At 43.3% G+C, this 12,934-nt stretch overlaps 1 protein-coding gene across 13 annotated transcripts in view; it reads right to left on the reverse strand.

The window, feature by feature from the left end:
- LOC146403622 (uncharacterized) overlaps positions 1 to 12,934 on the reverse strand; it is a 145,227-nt gene that overhangs the window by 39,909 nt on the left and 92,384 nt on the right. The gene's annotated exons all lie outside the window — the stretch shown is intronic.

Consider the following 12,934-nt stretch of genomic DNA (forward strand, 5'->3'; position numbering starts at 1 on the left):
TGTACACGCTTTTGCATAGCAAAGGAAACCACAAAAACACCCCAAAAAGACAACCAAGCGAATGGGAGAAAATAGTTGCAAATAATGTGACCAACAAAGGCTTAATCTTCAAAATATACATACAACCCAAACAATTCAACAACAACAACAACAAAAAAAACAGCTGAAAAAATGGGCAGAAGAACTAAAGAGACATTTGCCAGCAGGCAGATGAAAATATGTTCAACATCACTAATTATTAGAGAAACGTAAATCATTTTTTGTTTTTTTTGTCTTTTTTTTTTTTTTTTTTTTGGTCTTTTTGCTATTTCTTTGGGCCGTTCCCGCGGCATATGGAGGTTCCCAGGCTAGGGGTTGAATCGGAGCTGTAGCTGCCAGCCTACGCCAGAGCCACAGCAACGCAGGATCCGAGCTGCATCTGCAACCTACACCACAGCTCACAGCAATGCCGGATCCTTAACCCACTGAGCAAGGCCAGGGATCGAACTCACAACCTCATGGTTCCTAGTCGGATTCGCTAACCACTGAGCCACGACGGGAACTCCGAGAAACGTAAATCAAAACTACAATGAGGTACCAGCTCACACCAGTCAGAATCGCCATCATGAATAATTTTACAAATAACCTGGGAGAAAAAAGAATCCTCCTACACTGTTGGTGGGAATGTAAATTGGTACAACCGCTATGGAAAACAGTATGAAACTTCTGCAGAAAACTAAATATACAACTGCCATATGAGTTAGCAATCCTACTTCTGGTCATATATCCAGACAAAACTACAGCTCAAAAAGATACATGCATCCGCATGTTCACTGCAGCACTATTTACAGTAGCCAAGACATAGAAACAAATAAACATCCATCAACAGCTGAATGGATTCAGAAGATGTGGGATATATGTATACACTGGAATACTACTCAGCAATGAAAAGAACAAAAACAATGCCGTTTCCAGTAACATGGATGCAATCAGAGAGTTTCATACTTAGGTTAAGTCAGAAAGAGAAAGACAAAAACAATATGATATTATTTATATGTAGAAGCTAAAATATGGCATAAATGAACCTATTTACAAAATAGAAACAGACTCACAGACAGAGAAGAGACCTGTGACTGCCAAGGAGGATGGAGGAAAGGGACTGAGACGGACTGGGTGTTTGGGGTTAGTAGACACAAACTACTACATTTAGAATGTATGAGCAGGAGTTCCCGTCGTGGCGCAGTGGTTAACGAATCCGACTAGGAACCATGAGGTTGCGGGTTCCGTCCCTGCCCTTGCTCCGTGGGTTAACGATCCGGCGTTGCCGTGAGCTGTGGTGTAGGTTGCAGATGCGGCTCGGATCCCGTGTTGCTGTGGCTCTGGCGTAGGCCGGTGGCTACAGCTCCGATTGGACCCCTAGCCTGGGAACCTCCATATGCCGCAGAAGCGGCCCAAAGAAATAGCAAAAAGACAAAAAAAAAAAAAAGAAAGAAAGAAAGAAAGAATGTATGAGCAATGAGGGCCTGCTCTATAGCACAGGGAACTACATCCAGTCTCTTAGGATAGACCATGATGGAAAATAATATAAGAAAGGAAATACATACATATGTGTATGACTGGGCCACTTTGCAGAAATTGGCACAACATTGTAAATCAACTATACTTTAATAAAAAAATTCAACTAAAAAAGATTCAGACAAATATCTTTAGCCAAAAATATAGAAGATAATTGATAGAAAATGCAATAAATAAAAAATCAAAAACTGTTGTCAACTGAGCCAGAATCTCTAAGGATGGGGCCTGGCATCCATATTTTTACCCTGGTGATTCTAAAATGTGAGGAGTTCTCTTGTGGTGCAATGGGTTAAAGATCCGGTGTTGTCTCTGCAGTGGCTTAGGTCGCTGCCGTGGCATGGGTTCGATCCCTGGCTGAAAGGTACAGCCAAAAAAATAAGGAAAGAAAAAATAAAAGCACAGATACAGTGGAAAACCACTAGCCTGCAGGAAATAATGTGCTCACTTCCCTGCTCCAAATCCTCTAATGGGATAAAACCCTAACACCTTACCATAGACTAGAAAGCCCTGTGTGATCTAATGCCTCTCTGTATCTCTGAGCTCATCCCCACCACACTGCTCTCTGTATTCCAGCCACACTGACTGTATTAGTTATCTACTGCTGCATTACAAATCACCCTAAAACTTAAAGGCTGAAAACAAGGAAGTTTTATTATCTAATGGTACCAGGAACCCAAATACAGTTTAGATGGTACCTCTGGTTCAAGGTCTGTCCCAAAGCTGTCATCATGATGTTGGTCATGACAACAGCCTCATCCAAAGGCTCAACTCAGGGAGGATTTGCTTATTTGGAGGATTTGCAAACTCTCTCACGTGGACCTCTATTCCTTACAGGCTCTTCGTCTGAAGGCCTCAGTGCCTCCGTGCAGGCTATAGGCCAGAGGCCTCCCTCAGTTTCCTGTCACAAGAACCATTCCATAGGGCAACTTATGGCAGCTTTCTTCCTCGCAATGAGTGTGTTGGGGATCCTCACACCCACGTCCACATTCAGAGGTAAGCTGGAAGAACTCACGGGGAGACATATGGGCACACCTCGGGATTTTGGGGACTTGCTTCTGGGCCTAATAATTAAGTGAATATCATAGTACAGTGAGTCACAAAACTTTTGTTTTCTCAGTGCATGTAAAAGTTATAATTACACTATACTGTAGTCTATTAAATGTGCAATAGCACTATGCCTAAAGGAACAGTGTATTTACCTTAATTAAAAACACTTCATTGCTAAAAATTGCTAAGCATCATCTGAGCCTTCAGTGAATCTTAATATTTTTCTTGGTAGACGGTCTTACCTGGATGTTGATGGCTGCTGACCCATCAGCAGCCTTCAGCTAGTGGTTGCTCAAGGCTGGGGTGGCTGTGGCATCTTCTTAAGACAACCGTAAAGTTAGCCGCATTCACTGACTCTTCCTTTCACAAATGATTTCTCTGTAGCATGAAGCGTCATTTGATAGCATTTTACCCACAGTAGAACTTTCAAAACTGGGGTCAACCCTCTCAAACTCTGCCCCTGCCTTATTAACTAAGTTTACGTAGCATTCTAAATCTTTTGTTGTCATTTTTGTAATTGTCACAGTATCTTGACCAGGAGTAAATTCCATCTTGAGAAACCACTTGCTTGGCTCATCCACGGGAAGTAACTTCTCATCCATTAAAGTTTTAACATGAAATTCCTGCAATTCAGTGTCATCTTTAGGGTCCACTTCTAATCCTAGTTTTTTTGCTGTTTTCTCCATATGGGTAGTTACCTTCTCCACTGAAGTATTGAACCCCTCAAAGTCTTCCATGAGGATTGGAATCAACTTCTTCCAAACTCTTGTTAATATTGATATTTTGACCACTTCTCATGAGTTATGAATGTTCTTAATGGCTTCTCGAATCGTGACTCCTTTCCAGAAGGTTTTCGATTTACTTTGTGTGATTCAGAGGAATCGCTCTCTACGGCAACTGTAGCCTTAGGATATTGATCTCATTATACATCTCCATCGGAGCTCCTGGGTAACCGGGTGCATTGTCCATGGGCAGTGATAATTTGAAAGGAATCTTTTCCCAAGGCAGTGGTTCTCAAACGTGGTCTTAATACATTCAGTACATCATGTTGTAAGCAGATGTGCCGTTATCCGTGCTTTGTGGTTCCGCTTACAGAGCACAGGCGGAGGAGATGTAACATAATTCTTCAGGGTCCTAGGATCTGGGGAATGTAAATGAGCACCGGCTTCAACTTCAGGTCATCAGCTGCATTCGCCTCAGCCTGTCCTTTGAAGCTGTGACGACAGGCATTGACTTCCTCTAGCCGTGAAAGTCATAGATGGCATCATCTCCCAAAATAGGATTGTTCAGTCTACAGTAAAAAATTCTGCTGTTTAGTGTATCATTTTCATGAATTATCTTACATAGATCCTCTGGATAAGTTGCTGCAGCTCCTCTACCAGCACTTGCTGCTTTGCCTTGCATTTTTATGTTATGGGGGGAGTTGACTTCTTTCCTCAAACCTCAGGAATAACCTCTGCTAAATTCAGATTGTCCTTCTGCAGCTTCCTCACCTCTCTCAGCCTTCACAGAACTGAAGAAAGTTAGGGTCCTGCTCTGAATGGGCTTTGGCTTAAGGAAATGTTGTGGCTGGTTCAACTTTTTTGTCCGGACGACTAAAACTTTGCCCGTATCAGCAATTAGTCTGTTTCACTTTCTCATCGTTTGTGAGTTCATTGCAACAGCGCTTTTAATTTCCTTCAAGAACTTTTCCTTTGCATTTACAGCTTAGCTAACTGGTGCCAGAGGCCTAGCTTTCAGCATGTCTTGGCTTTCAGTGTGCCTTCCTCACTGAGCTTAATCATTTGTAGTTTTTTGTTTGCTTATTTTGTTTTTGTTTTTAGGGCTGTACCTGCAACATATGAAGGTTCGCAGGCTAGGGGTTGAAATGGAGCCATAGCTGACAGCCGGCACCACAGCCACAGCAATGCCAGATCTGAGCCATGTCTGCAACCTGCACCACAGCTCATGGCAACGCTGGGTCCTTAACCCACTGAGCAAAGCCAGGGATCGAACCTGCGGCCTCATGGATGCTAGTCAGGTTCGTTTCCACTGAGCCATGGCAGGAACTCCCTTCTCTAGTTTCTGATTTAAAGGGAAAGATGTATTCCTCTTGGTTCACTTGAACACTCAGGGGCTGTGGTGGGATTACTACTGGCCTAATTTCAATTCTGTTGTGTCTCACGGAATAGGGAGGCCTGGAGACAGGGAGGATGGGAGAGGAACAGCCCGTTGGTGAAGCAGTCAGAGCACATTTACCATCTTATATGGGCGAGGTAGGTGGCAGCCCAAAATAATTACAATAGCAACACCAAAGATAACTGACCCGAGATCATCATAACAGACATAATAATAATGAGAAAGTTTGGAAAGTTTTGAGATGACTAAACGGTGACACGGAGACGTGAAGTGAAGGTGTGCTGCTGGAAGAAATGGCACCAGGGGACTTGCTCAACACAGGGGTGCCACAAACCTTCATTTGTTTAAAAAAAAAAATGCACTATCTTCAAAGTGCAACAAAGTGAAGAGCAATAAAACCAAGTGCAATAAAAGGACACACAGCCAGGGTATAAAGGAAAAGGCACAAGCAGAGTCCGGAAGAATTCATTTGTAGGCTCTGTTATGTTTTCACCCCACAAGGGATCACACAGATCGCGCTCTTCTCCCAGCAAGAAAATGCAGACTATGTGTCAATGTTTCTGCCCGAAGAAGCCCATTAAAGACTGAGCACCCAAAGATTTTATGGGGGGCAGGCCACACAGGCACCCCATGCCTAGTGCACCCCCAAATTCCAGGCTCTCGGGAGGAAAGCACATTATTTGCATGAACAGCTCAGGTACAGTGAGCCGCCCTTAAAAATTAGGGAAAATTTTATATCAGTGCAGGGGACTGTTTATCAGCCAAGTTCCCAGATGTCAGCCAAAGGCCAGTCTTACAGGCTGGTTTTTCTATGGACAGTAGTCTCAGGCCTGCCATGTTAACTTTTTTCTGCATAGTGAGAAAACAAGAGAGCAGGAAAAAAGTATCCAAGACAGAGCCACCATTATTTGCCATCTAATATTGGCATTCCATCACCTCTGGCACATTCTATTTATTAGAGGCTAGTTACTACATTCAGCCCACACTCAAGGGGAAAGAATTTCATGAAAGTGTGAATTCCAGGAGCTAGAGATCACTGAGAACCACTAGAGGCTGCCTTACACACTGGCCTACTTTTTATTCCTCAGACACCCCAGGATCATTTCTGCCTCAAAGCCTTTAAATGCAATGCTTGCCTCTCTGGTATTTCTTTCCTCACTTTACTTAGGTTTCTGTTTAAATATCCCTTTCTGAGGGAACCCTTCCCTGATTATCCAAGCTAAAACAGCATACATGCCTCCCTAACAATTTTTATCTTTTATCTTGCTACATTTTTCTTTTTTCTTTTTCTTTTCTTTTCTTTTCTTTTTTTCTTTTAAGGGCCGCCCTTGAAGCATGTGGAAGTTCCCAGGCTAGGGGTCGAATCAGAGCTACAGCTGCTGGCCTATGCCACAGCCGCTGACCTATGCCACAGTCATAGCAATGCCATATCTGAGCAGCATCTGGGACCTACAGCACAGCTCATGGCAATGCCGGGTCCTTAACCCACTGAGTGAGGCCAGGGATTAAATGTGCATGCTCGTGGATATTAGTTGGGCCCTTAACCAGCTGAGCCACAATGGGAACTCCCTATATTTTTCTTTATAACAGTTACCATTATGGGTTTATTTGCAATTATGTATTCATTTGTTGGCATAGTTGTACAAATTGGGTGACAGTAATAATCTCGTCTGCTCTATTTACTGTTTATACAAAGATATAGCAACAGCTGACACATAGTTAATGCTTAAAATTCATTAAATGGATAAATGAGCGGAATTCCAGATTACACAAAAGTTACCCTTCTTAATGGAAATAAATGTAGTTTATACATCAGTCTCTTATGACTTTGTTTAGTGTGAGTCTATATCCAAAAGAGGGTTCAACTCCAGCTAAATGAAATATTGAGTTCCTAGAGTTGAGGACCAATCCTTTACCAAACTACCTTACTGAGATAATACCACCCTAAAGATAGGCCTAATCCCCCAGCCACATACCTGAGACGGTACTTCTGTCTCATCAGTAAGCTCATGATGTACCCCTCTTCCACAAATAGTTACTAAGGGTTCACCTGTGTTGAGCACTGTGCCAGAAAATAATCCGAATGTGAACAAGACAATCTCTGCCATCAAGAAGCTTATAGTCTAGTAAAGAGTCTTAGACTAATCAAGATATAATTCAGAAAATATATATAGAACATTTCAAAAAGATATACCAGTAAAGGCGATACTAAATACAGCTCTTAGGGAGCTCCCATCATGGCTCAGTGGTAACGAACCTAACATCCATGAGGGTGCAGGTTTGATCCCTGGCCTAACTAAGTTGGTTACAGATCCGGCACTGCTGTGAGCTGTGATGCAGGTTGCATATGAGTCTCAGACACCACGTTGCTGTGGCTGTGACATAGGCCAAGAGCTGTATCTCTGATTTGACCCCTGGCTTGGGAACTTCCATATGCTGCAGGTGCGGCTCTAAAAAGAAAATAAAAAGCTCTTAAATGTGGAGCAAAAATCACTAAAGCTTATTCTAACATTCAATATTTAGGTGAAATAAGTAACATACTGTTAATAACTTTGCTAAGAGCCGCATTTATGGAGTACTCTTTTCTGGTCACCATGCTGTGAGGATAGGCATAGAATCTAATTCAACCATGGTTCTTGGTAGCCAGCAACCGAAGCTAATTCTAAACTAATCACACTATAAAAGAGTTCAGTCAAAGGCTATTGGTTACTCATGGCCTTGCCTGAAAATGTGAAGACATCAGGCTTTCAGCTATATTTTTAGGAGTAGTGACATGGAACTGGGCTGATGAAAAGCTCCTGTCACAATCACAAAGCACTAGATGGTACAGTTTGGACTGATGCCGCTTCCGTACTGGAACCAGTTTTCATGCAGCCAGTGCTGCCCGTACCTACATCATTTCTGTATCAGAATGCTGACATAGCCACCGCTGCAACCACTGCCACTTGCTGCTGTGCCTCTAGAGAGATCTCCCAGCCCCTTCCCACTTGTGCCATCAGCTCCTGCACCAAAACTTAATTACAGCTGAATGATGAAGCCCCAGATGACCTACTTACACTCTTGCTGCAAGGAAGCTCGGGATACCAAGATCTGAACACTTACAACACTTAGAGGGTCCTCATCCCACCCTAGCCTCCCCGGAACTCATACACGGGAATGTCTATGACAGAAAAGTTTGGATGCTGAGAAGCCTTAAAAGAACGACAGCATTTCACTCGCTCCTCACAACAACTCTGGACATAGGTATAATTTTCCAAAACATCAGAGTGGAGGAAAGGCTTTACCCAACATCACACAGTTAATGAGGGGCAATGTTGCTAATAAACCTAAGGTGTGCTTGGCTCCAAAGCCATACTCGCAAAAAAGCAAAATTCTATACTCCCACATCTCTGGAGGAGTTATTTCCTGGAAGTGTTCTGTAAGCCTTGTGCTGATTAGCAGTAAACATTCCCTAAACATATGTCACCTTCTTGTCTGGGATGCTAATGTTACTGACAAACCAAACACAGAACATATTTCTTTGCAAATAACTTCTAGGAGTAATGACAGACTTGTTCTGGATTATATGCATAGAATTATACGGACTCCATTATGGCAAAAAGGCACGGATGTTACCTCAATTGTCATGATTACAGTGTAACCATGATTTATATTTGTTTTTATTTATTTATTTGTCTTTTTAGGGCTGTACCCGTGGCATAAGGCAGTTCCTAAGCTGGGGTCAAACTGGAGCTACAGCTGCTGACCTACGCCACAGTCAGCAAAGCCAGACCCAAGCCATGTCTGCAAACTACACCACAGCTCACTGCAGTGCTGGATCCTTAACCCACCGAGCGGGTCCAGGGATCGAACTTGCATCTTCATGGATACTAGTCAGGTTTGTTACCACTGAGCTACAATGGGAACGCCCTATTTTTTAATTTCATACAGGAGTTCCCTGGTGGTATAGTGATTAGACTTGGTGTCTTCACCACTGCAGCCTGCCAGGATTCAATCTCTGGTCTGGGAACAAAGATCCTACATCAGGTAGCTGCACACCTCTACCAAATAAACAAATAAATGCAAAAATACAAAAAATAAAATCAAGCAAGAAATAAGGATACAAAAGTTATTTGAAAAAGAGCCAAGTAAATATGAAACATAGTTGTTGCAATAAAAACTCAGTGAATGAGTTAATTAGCAGATTACACATAGCAGAAAAAAATTTAGTAAACTGGAATATTGGAAAACACAGCATAGGAGATGGAAAAATGAGAGGGTAGGAAATATACAGTATAAGGTACATATATACAGTAGAAGGTCTGACTGAGATTTCAGAAGATGAGAATAAAGAAAATAAGGGGAGGTGATATTTGAAGAGGTAATGGCTGAGAATTTTCCAGAAAATGAAAAATATAACTGCACTCATGCAGAATGCACAGTATGAACTAAACAGGATAAATTAAAAATCCTTGTGTAATGAAACTACAGAACATCAAGGGCAAAAAGACGATCTTCGAAGCCCTAAGAGGCAAAGATAACTTCCAAATAAATAACAAACTGACAGCAGACATCATGGCAATAAAATGAAAGTTGAAACACAATAGAATAAGATTTTTGAAATATCGTGAGCAAATGACTACTACCTTAGAAATGTGCACCAAGAAAAATTCTCTTTCAAGAATGAGGGTGAGATCAACCCAAAGATAGTAAAAACTAGGAGAGGATTTATTTTCAACAGGCCTACACCAAAGGAATTTTTAAAGGATATTCTTTAGAAAGAAAATCCCAGAAGGAAAGTTTGGGATGCAAGTGGGAATGACAAACAAAGAAATTATAAGCATCTACATAAATCTAAATATTGTCTGTTAAAAACAAAAATAAAAACAAATATTATTACCAAATTCATAAAGTGTTTTTGTTTTTGTTTTTGTTTGTCTTTTGACTTTTAGAGCTGCACTCAAAGCATATAGAGGTTCCCAGGCTAGGGGTCTAATCCGAGCTGTTGCTGCCAGCCTGTGCCAGAGCCACAGCAATGCCAGATCTGAGCCGCGTCTTTGACATACAACATAGCTCACAGCAACGTCGGATCCTTATCCACTGAGCAAGGCCATGGATCAAACCCGAAACTTCATGGTTCCTGGTTGGATTCGTTTCCACAGAGCCAAGATGGGAACTCCTGTTTTTCTAAGATTCTTATATCTCTCCAAATGTTAACCTTCCACATACTCATAGTACAATGATCAAAACCAGGAAATTAACATGGATACACAAACTAACTGATTTACAGACTTTATTCAATTTTCACCAAATTATACTGGTTATATCCTTTTTCTAGTCCAAGATCACACATTTCATGGAGTGGGCTTGCAACTACTTCAACCGATAGAATATTACAGAAGTGATGGCATGAAACAAGTGGAAGGAACATAGATTCTGCCTCTCAATGGGAAGTGCTAGGGAATTTACAACCATATTTTTATTTTTATTTTTTTATTTTTTTTTTGTCTTTTTGTCTTTTGTTGTTGTTGTTGCTATTTCTTGGGCCGCTCCCACGGCATATGGAGGTTCCCAGGCTAGGGGTTGAATTGGAGCTGCAGCTGCTGGCCTACGCCAGAGCCACAGCAACTCGGGATCCGAGCCGCGTCTGCAACCTACAACGCAGCTCACGGCAACGCCGGATCGTTAACCCACTGAGCAAGGGCAGGGACGGAACCCGCAACCTCATGGTTCCTAGTCGGATTCGTTAACCACTGCGCCACGACGGGAATTCCTACAACCATATTTTTAAACCACTCCAAAGAAGGACTCAGGTATAGCTAAGACATTCCTAAAAAATAGAATAATAAACTGGGGAAATTTTAATTATCAGTTATCAATATTATTACAAAACCATTAATTAAGACAATATGATATTGGTTTAGGAATAGACAACTGATGGAATGAAAAGAAGAACTTAGAAGCTAGACCCATATACAGATATGTTCTTGACATATTACGAGGGCGATACTGCCATTTCCTGAGAAGTGGACAAAGTCGTCCATGAGTCGTACTGAGGCAATTGGCAATCCAAATGGCAAAAATGTGCAAAAATGTGATTGGATCACGCCGCAGACACAAGTTAATTATAGATTAAAATTTTGAGACGGAAGGGCACAAACTTGGAGTGTTTAAGGCTTTGGATAAAAATACTTTGAGGGCATCTCGGTCCCGTCTCTTCAGCAGAGGCCTGGCTGCATTCCTGTTCTTCAGTGTTCACGAGTCATCCACGTATCCTCAAAATAAACCCCATCCTTTTTTTGCTTTTTGCTACACCTGGCTGTGGTTTCTGCTGCTTATACAAGGTGCTTAAGGTAAGCTGGCAGGAGGAGGGGCCAAAGATTTCTCCATCACCGGGAGCTCCCTTCGTGGCTCAGGGGTTAATGAACCTGACTAGGATCCATGAGGATGCAGGTTGGATCCCTGGCCTTGCTCAGTGGGTTAGGGATCCTGAGTTGCTGTGGTTGGGGCGTAGGCCGGCGGCTGTAGCTCCAATTTGACCCCTAGCATGGGAACTTCCATATGCCATGGGTGTGGCCCTAAAAAGAAAAAAAAAAAAAAAAAAAAAAGATTTACCAAGCACTTATTTCACGGCTTGCACCATCCAAGTGCCTCCCATGTATTATTTATTCATTTAATCCACACAAACAAGGCAATGAGGCAGTCACTGACTACCCCATCTTACAGGCGGATACACAGAGGCAAGAGAAGTGAAGGAATTTGCTCAAGGTCACAGGGTTAATAAGCAGCACAGCCAGGACTGTAATCTGACATTCTAGCTCCAGATCCCAACGAAGGTTGTGAACCTTGGTCTCTCTGGCTCTGTGTTCTTTTTTTTTTTTTTCTTTTTCTTTTTCTTTTTAGGGCCATACGCACAGCATATAGAAATTCCCAGGCTAGAGGTCGAATTGGAGCTGCAGCTGCCGGCCTACACCACAGCCACATGCTAGATCTGAGCCACATCTGCAACCTAGATGGCAGCTGGAGGCAACGCTGGATCCTTTAACCCACTGAAAGAGGCCAGGGATCCAACTCGCGTCCTCAGGGATACTAGTCAGGCTCTTAACCCACTGAGTCACAACAGGAACTCCCTCTGGCTCTGTATTCTCCATCTCTGGGTGGTGCAGGGAAGACCAGAGTATCACAAGAACTTGCTTTGCGTGATTGTTTTATTTGCGACCAGGCCAACCCCCTGCCCTGAGAAACTGCAGGGCCTCCCAGAGGCACTCCCTTCTGGCACAGATGTGGCAAAGGTGGTTCTGGGACCAGACTCGACCTCTTTGGTGCATACACCTGTGCCTACAAATTCTAGCAGCAAACCCAGAGGGAAGCCTGTATCCCCCACCTCCTTCTCTACCCCAAGCACCCACAGCAGTCACGGCAGAGGGCAGGGAGACTCGGTCTGCCTTCTGTCTGTGTCCAGTCGCTCCCAACCACCAAAAGAACAGACGGCTTCAGGCCTGGAAGGCACGATTCTGCGCCCTTAGGCATACCTGGTTCACGGAAATCTCTACTGGAAGAAATTCTCTTCCAAGTCCAGCAGCCTGGCAGGTGCGGCACACCTAGGCTTTTGCACCTCCGGACTGCGCACGTCGTGAAAACAAGATTCTTTTCAGCTGCCACCTTCAGAGGCCCTGTTTTTGTCAGGGGCCACCAGGCCCTCCTTGTGACCTTTATCCTGCAGTCAGTTTCGCTTTCCCAAGAAGCTGTCCCCGAGGCACCGCCTGAAGCCCAGCTCAGACACTGTTTTGCTTATAAGTAAGATCTTTGAGGCTTTTGAATACAGTAACATTTTTGAACATAAACTACTGGTTTCTAGAAATTGTTTGGAATTTCACTTTGGGCGGGGGGCTGTCAGCGAAAGTCTCTCGGAACGAGCACAACCAGCAGAGACCTGCTTCTCTGGCAGTTCTTACAGCACATAAGCACCCAGAACGTGTTTCTGTTCCTTTACTGGAAAAACCAGCTGTTCACCCCTCTCCCCTCCCTACCAGACCAAATGCCGTGGAAACACTTATTCCGCCTGAGTAGCATCTCCGAAAGCAGTTCTCTTCCAACAGGATTTTAACCTGACAGGACAGAGGGATCGCTTCTGTCTCATTCTTGGAGCCCCCACCCCGCTTAGAACCAACACCTTGGTCACAAGAGGCCACCTCAGGAAGCAGATCATTACAGCTCTAGAGCAGATGTGTCAAGA

The sequence above is a fragment of the Sus scrofa genome, chromosome 5 (genome assembly GCF_054392235.1).
Source record: "Sus scrofa isolate SSC_HxYL_T2T_F1_AM1 chromosome 5, Sscrofa_HxYL_maternal_Yorkshire_Landrace_v2.0, whole genome shotgun sequence".
In the NCBI taxonomy this organism is placed as follows: domain Eukaryota; kingdom Metazoa; phylum Chordata; class Mammalia; order Artiodactyla; family Suidae; genus Sus; species Sus scrofa.